Consider the following 18,900-nt stretch of genomic DNA (forward strand, 5'->3'; position numbering starts at 1 on the left):
CAAACTAAACTAAACCGTGGGGTACTATGCAATGGAAAAGCGCCATTATTATGCTAAAACAACATTTTGCACTATATTTTACATTTTTACTCATACAAGTACAATCTGAAATATTAATTTTTAATTTAAAGCCACAGGTCTGATCTCATTGAAATCAAATCTGAGGAAGAAGTTGAAGAGTTTGTATGAGGTAACATCAACTGAGAGAAACCCAACACTACTGAATGAGATCTACCCAGAGCTCTATATCACAGAAAGTGAAAGTGGAGAGATCAGTAATGAACATGAGGTGAGACAGATTGAGACACAATCCAGAAGAACAACAACAGAGGAGACACCAATCAAATGTAATGACATCTTTAAACCTTTACCTGAACAAGACAAACACATCAGAAGTGTGCTGACAAAGAGAGTTGCTGGCATTGGAAAAACAGTCTCTGTAGAGAAGTTCATTCTGGACTGGGCTGAAGAGAAAGAGAATCAGGACGTCCATCTCATATTTTCACTTCCTTTCAGAGAGATCAATTTGATGAAGGACAAAACACTCAGGCTGCGTCCGAAACCGCATACTGTATAGTAGGTACTGAATAAGATGAAGTACCTACTCACTTGGCGTTAAAACAGTAGGCACTGTACAGTATGAATCCTGGTAGTATGAATGAGATTCGGACGTACTACATCCGCCATGTTGCTACATCACGTGACATACGTCGTCATCACGTCATGTCATTTCAGCGCGAAAACAGCCGCGTGCCTCTTCTTCTTCGTTGGATAACTCCTCGTCCGGGGCATCATGGGATAGTGAAGCGTCCATCGTATGCACACTGCTAAATCTAACCGGAAGTAGTAGGTCATCCGGGTACTTTCGCATACTGTTTTTCGAATACTATGTATTCGGACATACTACTCGCCTCGCCTACTGCTTTTCGCGTACTATATAGTATGTAGTAGGCGGTTTCGGACGCAGCACCAGTCTTTTAGATCGTCTTCATCTTTTCTTCCCACAAACAAAAGAAATGGAAATCTTCAGTGATGAATATAAAGTGTTGTTCATCTTTGATGGTTTGGATGAGTGTCGTCTTTCTCTGGATTTTCACAGCAGTGTGAGGTTGTGTGATGTAAGTGAATCAACCTCAGTGGACATGATGCTGACAAACCTCATCAAGGGGAATCTGTTTCCCTCTGCTCTCATCTGGATCACCTCCAGACCAGCAGCAGCTGATCTCATCCCCTCTGAGTGTGTTGATCGAGTCACAGAAGTACGAGGCTTCAGTGATCCACAGAAGGAGGAATACTTCAGGAAGAGAATCATTGATGAGAGTCTGTCTGATCAAATCATCTCACACCTGAAGTCATCCAGGAGTCTCTACATCATGTGTCACATCCCAGTGTTCTGCTGGATTTCAGTCACTGTTCTAGAGAGAATGTTGAGTGAAGCAGAGAGAAGAGAGATCCCCAAGACTCTCACTCAAATGTACACACACTTCCTGATCATTCAGACAAACATCAAACATCAGAAGGACTATGAGAAGAAAGTGAAAGATGAAGAGATGATCTTCAAACTGGGGAAACTGGCTTTTGAGCAGCTTGTGAAAGGCAATCTGATCTTCTATGATGAAGACCTGAGATAGTGTGACATTGATGTAGCAGAAGCATCAGTGTACTCAGGATTGTGTACTCAGATCTTCAGAGAGGAGTTTGGTTTGTATCAGGGGAAGGTTTACTGTTTTGTTCATCTGAGCATCCAGGAACATCTAGCAGCTCTTTATGCTCACATCTCCTTCACAAACTCCAACAGATATGTATTTGGTGAAAATCAGTTTTCTGATAATTTTTTGGGCAAAATTAGACATACATCATTAAAAGATTATTTATTAATCAATTTGCATCATCGGGCTGTAGATGAATCTTTACAGAGTAAGAATGGACATCTGGATCTTTTCCTGCGTTTTCTTCTGGGTCTTTCTCTAGAGTCCAATCAGATTCTCTTACAGGATCTACTGACACAGATGAGAAGATGCTCCTACAAGAAAGAGAAAACTGTTGAGTACATTAAACAGAAGATGAATGAGAATCTGTCTACAGAGAAATCCATCAATCTGATTCACTGTCTGAATGAACTCGGTGATGATTCACTGCTGCAGGAGATTCAAGATTATGTGAAATCTGCATCAGTGGGAAAGACCAAACTCTCCTCTTCACAATGGGCAGCTTTAGTTTTTGTGTTGTTGACATCTAAGCAGCATTTGGATGAACTTAATTTAAAATCATTTATTGGAGGTGTAAATACAACAGAAGTTGTTCTTGTGAAACTGCAACCTGTGATTAAAGAAACCAGAAAACTTCAGTAAGTAAAACTAACAACAATCAGAGGACTGTTAACATATTATTACAATTAATTTCATCATTTTATTATTTTATTTTAAATTCGTACTTTAAGAGAATCATTCCTAACAAAAGATTGTCAAGGGTTTTTATTTTCCTTATGTTGCATATAAATCAATCAATTATTAGCTTTTATGTTTAATACCATACAAATCAAACAAATAGTATGTGAAGAGTTTGAAATCATAGTTTATTTGGGGCTTAACCTCTGATTCCAGTTATTACACTTAGATATGAGTAAAGAGTCGATGAGAGATTCATTTTTTTAATTACAGTTTCATTTCATGTTCTTTGACCGTGTTTATCATTTACACTATTACAGGTTGTGTAAGTGTGATATCACAGATGAAGGTTGTGTTGCTCTGACTTCAGCTCTGAGATCAAACCCATCACACCTGACACATCTGAATCTGTCTGAGAATAAACTAAGAGATTCAGGGGTGAAGCTGATCTCTGATGTACTGAAGAATCCTGAATGTAAACTGAAGAAACTGGAGTAAGATTTTGATCTGATGTTATCAAACTATATTTAAAATTGTTAAACAAAAATGTAAATGAAGTTGATTTCATCCAACATTTATTAGCCTGCAGCATTTAAAGTCACAAAACATTAAAATTGAATTTTGAGAAAAAAGTAAAAAAATATAAAAGACTATTGTGATGTCTGATAAGAGGAATCTCATTTAAAAAAAAAATTGTAAATACAAGAAAAAAAATCACGGAGTTGATATAAACATAAATTGATACAGTTAATTTAATTTAAAATCTTAGTGATGTGTTTCAATGAAACACAAACACATATAAATTAATCTAAAATTAAAATGTCCATAAACACTAAATGATGACAAAAAGAGAAACAAATTCAACTCATTTTGTAGATTTGATCTGTGTGTGAACAAACGGTGTGTCTCTGTTCTCTACAGGTTGAGGAGTTGTAGTATCACATATGAAGGTTGTGTTGCTCTGACTTCAGCTCTGAGATCAAACCCATCACACCTGACACATCTGAATCTGTCTTATAATGAACTAAGAGATTCAGGAGCGAAGCTGATCTCTGATGTACTGAAGAATCCTGTCTGTAAACTGAAGACACTGGAGTAAGATTTTAATCTGATGCTCAGACAGAAATCACATATAGATTATAGTAAGACTGTAGAGAGATAATAACATCTGTAAGGGATTTATAGTATTTTAATCTCAGTAATGTATTTGATGCTGAAGTTTCATTTAACATTCATCACAACACTAACTCTTACTGTAAGTCACATATTTTGATAAATAAAACATTAAAAGTGAGGTATGTTTGGGGATAAAACCAAACATCATTCAGAAAGAGAAACATAAGATTAAATGTTATAACATCTGATAAACAGTTAATTTACTTTAAAATCTCACTAATGTGTTTCAATAAAACACAAACACACATAAATGAAACTAAAATGAAACTGTCCATTAACACTAAATGATGACAGGAAGAGAAACAAATTCAACTCACTGTAGATTTGATCTGTGTGTGAACAAACTGTGTGTCTCTGTTCTCTACAGGTTGAGGAGTTGTAATATCACACATGAAGGTTGTGTTGCTCTGACTTCAGCTCTGAGATCAAACCCATCACACCTGACACATCTGAATCTGTCTGATAATTATATACTAAGAGATTCAGGAGTGAAGCTGATCTCTGATGTACTGAAGAATCCTGACTGTAAACTGGAGATACTGCAGTAAGATCATCTCTCTGATAGTCACACATGTACTGAGGCTTAGTTAAACATATGAAAAAGAAACACACTAAAATGTAAAGGATATTTAAAGTCAATGAAAGATCTGATTAGTAAGCAGATAAATCAGCACTCTTATGAAAGTGAAAGTGACAAGCTTGTTAAGTTTCCGATGCATACTCAAAATATGACCTCTGCATTTAACCCATCCTAATGAGTAGTAAACCCACACACTGCAAATTATTAACACACCACACACACAAACGGGAACTCTCGAGTTACAAGGCCAACTCTCATACACTAGGCTACAACTGCTTATAAATTATTATGAGACATTGATACGTCATCAAAGTACTATAGCGTTTCATCACATCACAACCTGTGAAGATAAAACAGAGCTAAAATCTTAAAATGAAAATTACATTAAAATTCAACTACAATTAAAATATTATGGTGGTAGATTTCCACTACACACCTGACTGACTTAAGTTGCATAGCCGAGCTACATCTACATACATTATCTACAGACAACACACACAAGACATTTATCCTCACCGGGTGTCCACAGAAGACAAACACTCAAGAGTCACACAACATTTTGTCCATTATGAACACAAACACTTGAGGACATAAGATCATGTGTTCAACCTGACAGACTCCAGTCAATGTCTTTGAATATGATTTAATCAATGCCGAATCCTCCTCATCAGAAAGAATACAAAAGTTTATATAAGTGTAATGATGACAACAACAGTCAGATTATCGATTTGAGATTAAGACAGTAAGTTTGTTATTGCAATTAAAAACATAATCATCAAAGTGTGACTTTGCCATGTAAGTTTCTTATGAGTGTTGTAGTTTTGCTAATATGGGTGTGAATGATATCACTTTAGCATATTTGTTAGATTAGATGGCTCTGTTGGTGTAACAGGAGAATGTTGGTTTTAAGTGTAGTGTTCAGTTTGGAATATGTTGTGTGGTGCGTGGTGATAAACATGATAGTTTTAAATGTCTTACATACAGAGCAAATTAAATGTCAAAGATAATAGTATTAAACTTAGAAAATTGCTCTTTATCACGATTTCAGTAGACATTAAACTGATCAAACTTCTGAAAAGAAAACTCAAAACAGATGCTTAAATTCAGACAGTTTGAAATAATGACTAATTCTTGGTAAGTGAGTGTTCGCTATGTGATTGAATTTAACTGAGGCTATGTGTGAATACCATGCTGCAACAAAGGTGAGGAGTATAAATTGTGATGCAAATTTAGTCCTGTTGTTAAAACAGGGAGCCAGTTCGATATTGTCGGTATGAGGTTGTAATCTGGCTCAATAAGTCTTCCAACACCAGTGTTTTTAGTTAGGAAACATGGTAAAAGTGCTACTGGATCCTGTTGTGAGGTAAAACATTTTCATTAATGCAATTATAACACAATGTAGCCACATGGCATTTTTGTGCTCCTCTATAGGGTCTGACTGCAGCTATACAGGGAATAGCAGAGTTTACCACATAGGAGACAAATCCTTCAACATAGAAACACATACGAAACAAACAACTAGAATGTGTTCTATAGAAATATCAATGCCTTACGATCAATTACAAATCAGAAAATGTAAACGGATCACTGCAATGAGAATGTTAAACACATGCTAACTGGCTGTTAAAGCCACACAAGCATGTGCCCAATCTGTATTGGATTAAAAATGGGTTAGTGATTTCCAGTTAAAGGGGTTTGGTTTACTATTACAAGTGTCATGTAATATTTAAGTGTTAAAACATGGCAACATGTGACAGCACATTCCGCCCTTTTGACACTGCATAGTGGACCAATTCTGTGGGTTTGGCCTGTGCAAGTTATTCCATAGTACATTTAATGCACCACATTTTACCATCTGAGGCCTGTTTGGCCATTATAATATAATGTATATTGCAACTTGATCACAATATAGATTATATTACATTAAAATAGTATAGGCAAGGCAAGGCAAGTTTATTTGTATAGCACATTTCATACACAGAGGTCATTCAAAGTGCTTTACACAGAAATGAGAAAACAATATATAAAAAAGAAAAAGAAAAAGTAAAAATAAGATTTACACGTTAAGATCACAATAAAGACAATGATACATGAGAATTTAAAATAACAATTAAAGAAAATAAATGTGATTTTAATAAAACAGTTTAAAATGTTAAAAAGAATAAAACAGGAGTAAAAGTGACTTGAGTTAAAGGTGCAGTCAGTGTGAAGCAGCACAGTGCTCATTCAGTAAATGCAGAGTTAAACAGATGTGTTTTTAATCTAGATTTAAAAGTGTTTACTGTTGAAGCACATCTGATCTCTTCTGGAAGTTGATTCCAGCTAGAGGTGGCATAAAAGCTAAATGCTGACGCACCTTGTTTTGAGTGAACCCTTGGTATTTCTAACTGACCGGATCCTAATGATCTGAGTAATCTGTTAGGTTTATATTCAGTTAGCATATCTGTCATGTATTTGGGTCCTAAGCCATGAAGTGATTTATAAACGAGTAACAATACTTTAAAATCTATTCTAAATGTAACAGGAAGCCAGTGTAAGGACCTGAGGACTGGAGTGATGTGCTCAGATTTTTTGGTTCTGGTCAGAATTCTGGCAGCAGCGTTCTGTATGAGCTGCAGCTGTCTAATGGTCTTTTTGGGGATCCCCGTAAGGAGTCCATTGCAGTAATCCACCCTGCTGGTGATGAAAGCATGAACAAGTTTCTCTAAGTCCTGTCTTGAGACAAAACATCTAATTCTGGCAATATTTCTGAGATGGTAGTAAGCTGATTTGCTTATCGCTTTCACGTGACTACTGAAATTAAGGTCAGACTCTAAAATTACACCAAGATTTCTGACTTTATTTTGTGTCTTTAGACCCCTAGAGTCAAGGTATGTGTTAACTTTGAGAGTTTCATCTTTATTTCCAAATACAATGACTTCGGTTTTGTCTTTGTTTAACTGGAGGAAGTTTTGACGCATCCAACAGTTAATTTCATCAATGCATTTACATAGAGAGTCAATGGGGCTGTAGTCATTGGGTGACAGGGCTAAGTATATCTGGGTGTCATCTGCATAGCTGTGGTAAGCAATTTGGTTCTTTTTCATTATTTGACCAAGTGGGAGCATATACAAATTAAACAGAAGCGGTGCAAGAATTGAACCCTGTGGGACTCCACATGTCATGGATGTCCACTCAGATTTATGGTTACCTATGTTCACATAGTAACCTCTTCCTTGTAGGTATGTTTTAAACCATTTGAGAACCATCCCAGAAAGTCCTACCCAGTTTTCCAGTCTATGTAAGAGTATGGTGTGATCTACTGTGTCAAAGGCAGCACTAAGATCTAGTAGCACCAGCACTGATATTTTACCTGAATCAGAGTTTAAGCGAATATCATTTATTATCTTTATGAGCACTGTCTCTGTGCTGTGATGCTGACGGAAACCAGATTGAAAGTTGTCCAGATAGCCATTTGAGTTTAAGAATTTGTTCAGCTGATTGAAAACAACCTTTTCAACGATCTTGCTTAGTATGAATTAAAATACTTTCATTACTGATCTCTTTTAAGGAACACCAGGCTGGTGTTTGTAATTTGCAAGATGTTACTGTATCAATGTATTTGAATGTGAAAAGGTGTCAGCCCTGGACGGACTGGTGTGAGGCACAGTTTTTCATTGGTTCATGCTAATGTATTCCTACAACAGTTTCAAGACTAAAAGTTGTGTGGCCTTATACATCTCTATAAAGCTGTACAAAACTGTCTTTGGACAATTTTCACAGACTCATAGGGAAAGACTAAGCCAAGAACTTTTAACAGTCCTGGTGATCAAGTTCTTAAAGAACACTTAGATTTACAGAAGGAAAAATATGGTTACAGACAAATGTCTCTCTTAAAACAATGTTCTCTCTTGGGAACAATGGATAGCCCGTTATCTGAGTGGGGGGTAAGCCCTTTCATCTCAGTTTGGTGTCTCACAGTGAGAGATAGGACCATTTGTGTTTTATTGGCCTAGAACAACATTAAATTTTCCTGCAACAATTTTAGATTTTGTTTAATTGTATCTCATCAATGGAGGAATACGTTGAATTAGAAGTTTGTAATTGTAATATGACTTTCTGATTTCATCCTCATTCAGTCCAGAGTGATCTTTTAGAAGGCTCACTCACAACCTTGAATACAGTAGACTCCCCGGAGAGCTACCCTTGATTGTCAAACATCACATATCCATACAAATGGTAGATCTGCAGACAGATAGATACTCTTGATTGTCAAACATCACATCTCCATACAAATGCAGTATTTAAAAACCTTACTATCTGTGTGCTTTTCAAGTCTCAATTGTCCAAGTCCTCCTTTCACATGCAAACACATTCATTGCATTGTAGCTTAAATCATCCAACATCATTTTTCAATTGTTAATGTTTTTTAGCTCTCTTTCCAGGTTGTGCATTTACTGTCACAACATAAACAATTGTGTAGAATTTGGTGATTTAAATTTAGATTCTAGATGTTTTCCTTGTTTGAGGATCAGAGCAAATTTTGGATGATTTAACTCCGATGTAAGACAATCTTTTGTTTTCCGTAGGCATGTTAACAAAAGATCTTAACAGAGCAAAGCAATTCATTCTTCATTTAACATCACACAGCATTTCCTAATAATGTGGTTTCATTTCATTCTTAAAGGCCCCACCGGATTTGATTTCCAGTCTAACATTAGGTATATTTACAACCTATTTCATAAATGTGGGATGTTTAAAACATTGCCTTAAACATTTTTAAAAGGCAAAGAAAAGATTGACTTACCACATCAGCTGAAGAAATAGAAGAAGTTCAAACCTTTAGCTCCATGAAAAGACTCTTATTCTCCAGGGATCGAATCAGTCGTACTTTGTACATTTTGATAAGATTTTCTCACTGGTTGAATATCACGTCCCGGGAATCACCACTTTGTAAGGGGGAAAATTGTGACCCCATCCATCCGTTTGGCCCAACGACGGAATCCAAACGGTATGGCCTGTTTATAGCGCATTCAGTCTTCTCCGGTGCTTCCGGTTTTAACATTACGCAACTTTATAATCTGACTCCAAAGATATAAAACGTATTGTAATATGAATCAAATTGATGCAATTTTGGAATTTGGATAAACATTTGACCATTCTATTTACTCATGTTAACATTGGACTCATTCATTCGATTACCAATATCATATCAGCCCACACCGGCCGTTGTGCGGGTTCTGAACCATAAACTCAACCACACCAGAGGTCCTGACTTATATAGCCCTCGAATAATCATTACAATTACCCTCAACTTAGTTAGGGTTAAATAATTAAACTTAACCGCACCAGAGGTCCTGACTTATATAGTCCTCGAATAATCATTACAATTACCCACAACTTAGTTAGGGTTAAATAATTAGTCTATCCGTGTAACCAGAGGAAATGGTTGAAGCATGGGCGTCGGAAGCAAATGAAAAGTGGGTGGGTCCCCACATAACCCCCCCCCCCCCCCCGAAAAATACATTTACTGCAATAGATGACATTTTCATGTTTTCTTTTAATTAGCCTGAACATTTGCGTTTATTAAATTAAAGACAGTAGCCTATTACGGTCGAAATTCTGGTAATAGCCCTTTAAATATTTTGCAAATAATGACAGATGTCATGTTTCATTTATCTTTCTCTGTGTCATTTTTTTTCTCTACTCTGCTGACAGTAGGCTACAATGTTTATTTTTTATTTTGAGGAAATAAAAGGTAAGAAAAACGAATGAAGGTAAACTGATACAACTTTTGTATACCTTTTTTATTTGTTATACCCAATTTCTCTTTCTCTCTCTTAGAGAAATAAAATGTGAGATTCTGGAAATGAGATCACTTTATTTTATGGTATCCGTCAGGAAACAATGCTGTCATAAGAGTTTGAGCATGTGTACTTCTAAAACACAATCGATTAAACAGAGGTATGACTTTATGAATTCTGCAAATGTACCTCGCAAATAATAACAATACGTGAGGACGTTTATGTCGCAAATGAAAAGTAATTGCAGGCTTCTGTAAAAAAAAAACTTGAAAATTATCCAGCGATCGTGGGACCATAATCAAAGTAAACTATTTTACAGCAGTAATAATATTTTAACAAGTAGCCTACACTTTTAACGTTTGAAAGGAATCACATTTAGTGCTGTGTTAATTATCATTAAAAGCAAAACGGGAGTCTCTGTGCCTCCGCGACAGACGCAATTCTTCTGGCATCTCTCCTCATCATCTCCTCTTTTTTTCTTCTGTGTCTTGAACTTGGGGCTCGAGTCCGACCTAAGGTTTGACCTGCCTTTAAGAACACCAAGCTAAGTTCGTTTACCGTTAATTATTAAGACTAAATGGGCAGGCAAACTCGTGAAACAATGAAAGTAAAACAATCCGCTATAATATGGTTTTACACGTCTATAGAAAATATACTATAAATAAAGCAGTTATTAATTTTCCTAATGCATGGTTGTTTGACATTTACTTCTGTTTAAAACATTTGGCAAAGGAGGTTTTTCAGCACTATGTTCGAACAGCAACTCAGCGTCCACTCACCCCCGCGAATTATGTTTAAAAGCTGAAACGGGTCCGCGGTGTAAAAAAAGCAAAGGTTTGGGATCCCTGCTCTAGTGGAATGGATTTGGACTAACAGCGCTTTGATAAGTGAACAGACAAATGCGCTAAATTAGAGAAAAAGTGGGTGGGTCCATTATCATTGGTCTTAAAAAGTGGGTGGGTCCTGTCCCACCCACGTATAATGGTTCCGACGCCCATGTTTGTAATGTTGTCTAAAAGTGTCCGGTCCAACATCCAATAGGAAAATTCAACTGCAGTACAGGGCTCAAAATTAACTTTTTTTTGGTAGCACTGGTGCTCACAACTTTAAAGAGTTAGGAGCACCAGCAAAAATTTAGGCGCATCCATCCAAAAATTAAAAAGCACCACAACTACAATGTATATGTTAATAGATTTATTTTATTAAAATAAAATGCAACCACCAGGCTTTACATATCCCATGGCCAGCATTTAAATTTGGTCTTTTATTTTTTATTTTTTTTACTGCATTCCTAAATTAATACCCAACTGCTTTTGAAATAGTATAGCAATAATAATTTACCAATTACAGATTACAGGTAAAATGATTAAGATTACAATAGAAAATCTAGCAAACACGTAAAACACTGATTAATTGGGACATTTACAAAAGTGACCTTAATATAGAAGGCTTAATATAGAAGGCTAATATTGGTATTGATAACTGCATTACCAGGATGCTATTACTACTAAATAGGTTTTTAAAAATATATTTTTTTATAAAAACATACCATCAACATTGTCGTGTTCCACATCAACATGGACCACAAGGATGTTTGTCGGATGTCCATTCACCAGCGCATGCGCACATACACTATCAAACACTCTTTGACAGACAGGTCGGTGTCTCCATCAATAATGAACACATTTGTCATGACACTATTTGTGTTTTTGGCACTTTCGCCATGTTTAAGCAAGGTCTGTCGCTTAAAATGTTTTGATTCCGCCACCAACGCCGTTTTACAGGATTTACAGTAAGCAAAGTAAGTTACATCGAGCCATTTTCATAGAGGAGACACTCGAAATCTTTAAGCCACTCTCTCTGAAAGGTTTAACGTCAAGTCTTATTTTCCGGTGGTGGAGTCGCATTTGAATCCGGATCATCGTCATTAATTACAGTAGTAACATTGGCTGTAGTCGGCTTGTTCTTGTCATGCTCGCGGTGCGTCTTATTTTCGCGCTTCACGTACCAACGTAGCACGGCAACAAGGAATGACTGACGCTCATATTAGCCAATCTGCGGTCTTCATTAAACGTAAGAAATTAATGGTGAAATTTGATTGGTTATGTAACGTTGGAGAGAACACTGAACCTGGGACAGCAGCACGCAGCATCACAATCTAAATCAAGTCGCACCACAACAAAATGGGCAGTCGCAGAAATGCTCCCAAATATATTTTAAGGTCGCACAGATTAAATTTCGGTCGCATATGCGACCAAAATATTCGCAATTTCGAGCCCTGACAGTAGCCACCGTTCAACCTGAAGAGGGCAGCACTCAGACGTTTTTACAACATATATTGTAGTATTGAAACACTTTATATCCAAATGTCAAAAAACTTACACTAATAAAGCATCATTCTTACAGATCATTAACTAAAAAAGTTGGTTTAGGGTTTAGTTACTCTATAAACATTAGCATTAGAAAAACACAAAAGTTATCTAAATGTTATACAAATACTGTAGAACTAAAAACTTACCACCAAGAATAAGTATTTTTACAGGCTGTATCTTCATCTGTTCATCTCTACTTCGACTTATTAGATATTCTCGGCTCTGATTGGTCAATTTGAATGCCGCTGTGCTAAAAAAAGACAGGCTGTTATGATTTCTGAAATACAACAAGAGAAATGAAATGCCTAACTTTACTCACAAAAAAAATGTAACGTTATGTTCCAAAAGCCACACAACATACACGCTTTAAGAAGCTGGGTTAAAATTAAGACATACTGTAATACTAAATGTTCTACTTATTTAATAGTTCAATAAAAATAAAAAGCAAAAATCTGTCATCACTTAACTTACCCTCATGTTCTCTCATTCATCTTCAAACAAAAACCGATGTACTTTAATGAAATCCAAAAAACGTATATTTCCCCTCGATGTCAGATCCACTTGATACTTAAAAACTGCTCACATTTCAAAAGGTTAATCGCAACAGCAATAAAAAACATCGCCGAAGTAATCCATGTGAATCGCGTTGTTTCAGCCAAGTCCTCTGATGATCACTATATATAATTTAACAGTTTTAGTTTCAACTTTTAATCCACATTTACCAACGATCACGCACGTTGTGTATCGAACAACTGAATCAGGAAGCCAATGTGACGTACTGAATCCCAAGAACCAATGAGGTTTAGTCAGGTCCGTCACGTGTGTTGTTTGAATATAAACACTAACAAATTTATGTGGATTAACTTTGTAAAATCAATATATAATGCAAGTTCAATGATATGATGTTGAAATTGCAATGTAGCCTATTAAAATTAATGTACATGTTTAAAAAAATATATGTTTTTTTTCTAAATACACTAAAACTTCTGTAAAAGTATGCTTGTGTTTAACATACTTTTTTTTTAAATGTGTAATTAAACATATATTTTTTCCCAGCGTACCTCTAGTGCTCTTTTTAGAAATACGTTAAATGTATGCTTGAGTTTAGCATACTTATATTTTTAATTACACTTTTTATATTTATTACCAGTGTACCTCTAGTGCACTTTTTAGAAATACATTAAAAGTATGCTTGAGTTTAGCATACTTTTTTAAAGTGTAATTAAAGATATAATTATTACCAGCGTACCTCTAGTGTACTTTTTAGAAATACATTAAAAGTATGCTTGAGTTTAGCATACTTGTAAAAAGTGTAATTAAAAATATATTTATTACCAGTGTACCTCTAGTGCACTTTTTAGAAATACATTAAAAGTATGCTTGAGTTTAGCATACTTTTTTAAAGTGTAATTAAAAATATATTTATTACCAGCGTACCTCTAGTATACTTTTTAGAAATACATTAAAAGTATGCTTGAGTTTAGCATACTTATAAAAAGTGTAATTAAAGATATATTTATTACCAGTGTACCTCTAGTGCACTTTTTAGAAATACATTAAAAGTATGCTTGAGTTTAGCATACTTTTTTAAAGTGTAATTAAAGATATAATTATTACCAGTGTACCTCTAGTGTACTTTTTAGAAATACATTAAAAGTATGCTTGAGTTTAGCATACTTTTTTAAAGTGTAATTAAAGATATAATTATTACCAGCGTACCTCTAGTATACTTTTTAGAAATACATTAAAAGTATGCTTGAGTTTAGCATACTTATAAAAAGTGTAATTAAAAATATATTTATTACCAGTGTACCTCTAGTGCACTTTTTAGAAATACATTAAAAGTATGCTTGAGTTTAGCATACTTTTTTAAAGTGTAATTAAAGATATAATTATTACCAGCGTACCTCTAGTATACTTTTTAGAAATACATTAAAAGTATGCTTGAGTTTAGCATACTTATAAAAAGTGTAATTAAAGATATATTTATTACCAGTGTACCTCTAGTGCACTTTTTAGAAATACATTAAAAGTATGCTTGAGTTTAGCATACTTTTTTAAAGTGTAATTAAAGATATAATTATTACCAGTGTACCTCTAGTGTACTTTTTAGAAATACATTAAAAGTATGCTTGAGTTTAGCATACTTTTTTAAAGTGTAATTAAAGATATAATTATTACCAGCGTACCTCTAGTATACTTTTTAGAAATACATTAAAAGTATGCTTGAGTTTAGCATACTTATAAAAAGTGTAATTAAAAATATATTTATTACCAGTGTACCTCTAGTGCACTTTTTAGAAATACATTAAAAGTATGCTTGAGTTTAGCATACTTTTTTAAAGTGTAATTAAAGATATAATTATTACCAGCGTACCTCTAGTATACTTTTTAGAAATACATTAAAAGTATGCTTGAGTTTAGCATACTTATAAAAAGTGTAATTAAAGATATATTTATTACCAGTGTACCTCTAGTGCACTTTTTAGAAATACATTAAAAGTATGCTTGAGTTTAGCATACTTTTTTAAAGTGTAATTAAAGATATAATTATTACCAGCGTACCTCTAGTGTACTTTTTAGAAATACATTAAAAGTATGCTTGAGTTTAGCATACTTATAAAAAGTGTAATTAAAGATATATTTATTACCAGCTGAACTCTAGTGCACTTTTTAGAAATACATTAAAAGTATGCTTGAGTTTAGCATACTTTTAAAAAGTGTAATTAAAGATATAATTATTACCAGCGTACCTCTAGTGTACTTTTTAGAAATACATTAAAAGTATGCTTGAGTTTAGCATACTTATAAAAAGTGTAATTAAAGATATATTTATTACCAGTGTACCTCTAGTGCACTTTTTAGAAATACATTAAAAGTATGCTTGAGTTTAGCATACTTTTAAAAAGTGTAATTAAACATATATTTATTACCAGCTGAACTCTAGTGCACTTTTTAGAAATAAATTAAAAGTATGCTTGAGTTTAGCATACTTTTAAAAAGTGTAATTAAGCATATATTTTTTACCAACGTACTTGTAGTACACTTTTTTGAAATACATTTAAAAGCTATTTAACATATTTTTAATACACTTTAAATAAGCACGTTGGGAATACAAATGTACTAAAAACATATTACTTAAATTTTAAGTATATTTTAAATACATTAAATACTACTTTTTTTCACCTGGGCATATAAACTAAAACACCAAAGATTACACATCTTTGAAGAAAACCTGACTGAACTCTGTGCCAGATTCATCAATGTTAAAATAATACTGTTAGAAGAGTCTGATAACCTACACATACATTTATACATGAGATTTCATATCATAGCAGCGCAGGTTGGCACACCAGCACTGACAAACATTTGTCTTGCACTCCTCTATCATGACACCTTCAGCAGCAAACACATTCAATCATTATATGAGACATTAAACCTCTGTATGTTTCTTTTACTGTAACGTCACCACAGATGGGCAGTATACATAGGGGTACAATATACTCTAAAAAGTGTGGTCTTCACAGATCATGAGCACATACCAAATTTACCAATCAATGTATTAGCCTGAGTGCACAAAACTGTCTGTAAATATCTCTATCATCAGACAGGTCATCAGTTATATAGTGCCATAAATATTTATCATCATTACATACATTCAGGACATTCCCAGATAGAGAGAAGTTAGGAAATGTTTCTACTAACAATCATAACATTGCTCTTTTTGGCATTATATGTAATATCAAAATCAGAACCGTATTGAGAACAAATCCTCAGTAACTGTTAAAGACCAAAAACTATATGGACTAAAAATCACCAAATCATCAGCATACATTAAATAATTGATAATAGTATTCACAACCATGCAGCCAACTGCTTTGATAAATCATCCATATAAACATGAAATAAATAAATCGAACATGTCTCTCTGTACACACTTACGTGCTACAACCTGCAGGTTAAGGACACAGGTGCTCTTTCCTATGATGTTTGACGCAGTGCCCTGATACAGGCCGGATGTGCTGGTGCTGATGTTTCTCAGTGTCCCTGCATCTGATCTGAGAACAGCACCATCAGTTATCTTATACATTTCATTCATCTGCACATTCAACACACACTTTAGATTTCAGTGGAGAAAATAAAGAAACTGTGAATAATGTTTCTATTGTCTATGACACACTGAAGAATAACTGTAATAACACAAATGTCTTGTAGGTGGCAGTGAAGGCGGAGTTTTCTTTACATCTTTTAATGTTTAATGTCTGATAATTATCTTGAAAAGTAAAGTTTTCAACCATACTGATATTTCAGATGTTACTACTGTACTATAGGTATACATGGACATTCATATTTACCCTGCTTTTATAAACACACTTTCATATTTTGAATTATTCATATTTCATATTCTTGTTCATATCAGTAGATATACAGTTATCTATATATAATATACAGTTCTGAAGAAAACACCATAGTATTACAATCTGAGTAATATATTTAGCTTATATAGTAAGACACAAAACTCTCATTTCACATCCATTATAAGCAACATTTACACTTATCACCATAAAGAATATTAACATAAAGAAATTAACCAGAAATTAACCATGGTCTTATTAGTTTAGTAAGCATGTTTTAGCAGATTAGTTGATATTTATATTACCATAGTTTTACTATAAATAAAATACCATGTTTACTATGGTGAGACCTACTACAAATAAAACAAACATAAAACTATGCTAACTATATAGTCCAGGCAAAATAGCGTTTTACGACAGACTAATTGTAAAATAATTTTTTTCAGCCTAGATCATTTCCAGAACAACATACTAAAAGTCCTAAGAAATCCTAGTTGAGGAAATGTGTTAAATTTTCATCAATCCGAAATGTGTGCCAATAAGGCCAGACTACAATACACCCCAATGGGGCTTTTTTTTCCTTTACTCCTATCAAAATGAAACTTTGCACAATGAAAGTACCCATGAAAAGTAATTTTTTTTGTATTACAAGTTGCTTTGAAAATTAAATGTAATATGCAAATGAGCTATACACTAATCGAATATGCCCAAAATACATCCAAAAGTAACTTTTTGGTATTACAAGTTTCTTTTGAAATGAATTTGAATATTCACATGAGCTTTAAACTTATTTAATATGTCCTAATTTGCATAGACAGAAACACCATTCATGTGTATTGTAAATATATCGGCCCAATGTTCATCCAATCATCCTGCTGCTTTTAGACAGGCGTCTAACCTAACCTACATTTTTTTTTCAATTCAATTTTATTTATATAGTGCTTTTCACAATTTGGTACCTTTAAGACCTGTGCGAATGTGTTTTGTCATAGCAGTGATTAACAATCCCTACTGAAAAATTTATCATCTTGAATGGAAAAAGTCTGAAATCATTTAGTTGCTTTTAAATAAAAATCTATAATACGGTAGTGTTTTCGTTTCCTGATTAAAATGTAAGTATGGAAAACAATCAGTTACACATTCTTAATAAAAATGTCATTTCAATTCTGAAACATAAGAGGATTTTATATAAATTGTTTCAGCACTGACCCATAATAGTGCCCCAACAAAATAAATGGCCAATTGCACTGCATTGTAATGAATGTATTTTGCAATGCAATTTTTTTACCCATATCAATGCTGCAAGGAAACCTCAGGTACATTTATGCTGTTATACTAGTGACCTTAAGAAAAAAGGTATCACCCTTTACTTGTGTTTTGTTAATGCATTTACTGTGTTGATCTATTTTCTAACTTAACATGCATTTAAATTGTACAGATTTTGCTAGTGCTGCAATTCAGATTGCTTTAGTGAGGCAATTTTATCAGATGAATATAACCCAGAGGGGAAGAACCAAGTAAAGAACAAACCAGGAAATGATATGGGGGTGCCCGAACCAAAAGCCACAAAGAAGGGGTTGAGGATCCAGGCTGGATAAAAAACATAAAAAAATTTAAAAACAAAAACACACCCAAAAAAACACAACCCTCCCCTTCTGTTCAGGCTTGTGTTCCTCCATGACCCAGAAGATTATACCGGCGGGGGTTATACAGCTGGCAGGAACTACCAAGCCAGGCAGTTTTCAGGTTAGAGGCCAGTTTGAAAGCAGCAGGATGATTGGATGAACATTGGGCCGATATATTTATCAAACATATGAATGAATGTTTCTGCCTATGCAAATTAGGACATATTAAATAAGTGTAAAGCTCATGTGGATATTCAAATTCATTTCAAAAGAAACTTGTAATACCAAAAAGTTACTTTTGGGTGTATTTTGGGCATATTCGATTAGTGTATAGCTCATTTGCATATTAAATTTAATTTTCAAAGCAACTTGTAATACAAGAAAAATTACTTTTCATGGGTACTTTCATTGTGTAAAGTTTCATTTTGATAGGAGTAAAGGAAAAAAAATAGCCCCATTGGGGTTGTAGTCTGGCCTTATTGGCACACATTTCGGATTGATGAGAAATTAACATATTTCCTCAACTAGGATTTCTTAGGACTTTTAGTATGTTGTTCTGGACACCTCATAGAAATGATCTAGGCTGAAAAAAATTATTTTACAATTACTTCTATTTTTTGCT

The 18,900-nt window shown here is 34.2% G+C and overlaps 1 pseudogene; it reads left to right on the forward strand.

The window, feature by feature from the left end:
* Positions 1 to 1,016: 1,016 nt before the first annotated feature.
* Positions 1,017 to 4,153, forward strand: LOC135771748 (NLR family CARD domain-containing protein 3-like; annotated as a pseudogene).
* Positions 4,154 to 18,900: the final 14,747 nt, after the last annotated feature.

This window comes from Paramisgurnus dabryanus, chromosome 8 (assembly GCF_030506205.2).
Source record: "Paramisgurnus dabryanus chromosome 8, PD_genome_1.1, whole genome shotgun sequence".
NCBI classification, from domain to species: Eukaryota; Metazoa; Chordata; class Actinopteri; order Cypriniformes; family Cobitidae; genus Paramisgurnus; species Paramisgurnus dabryanus.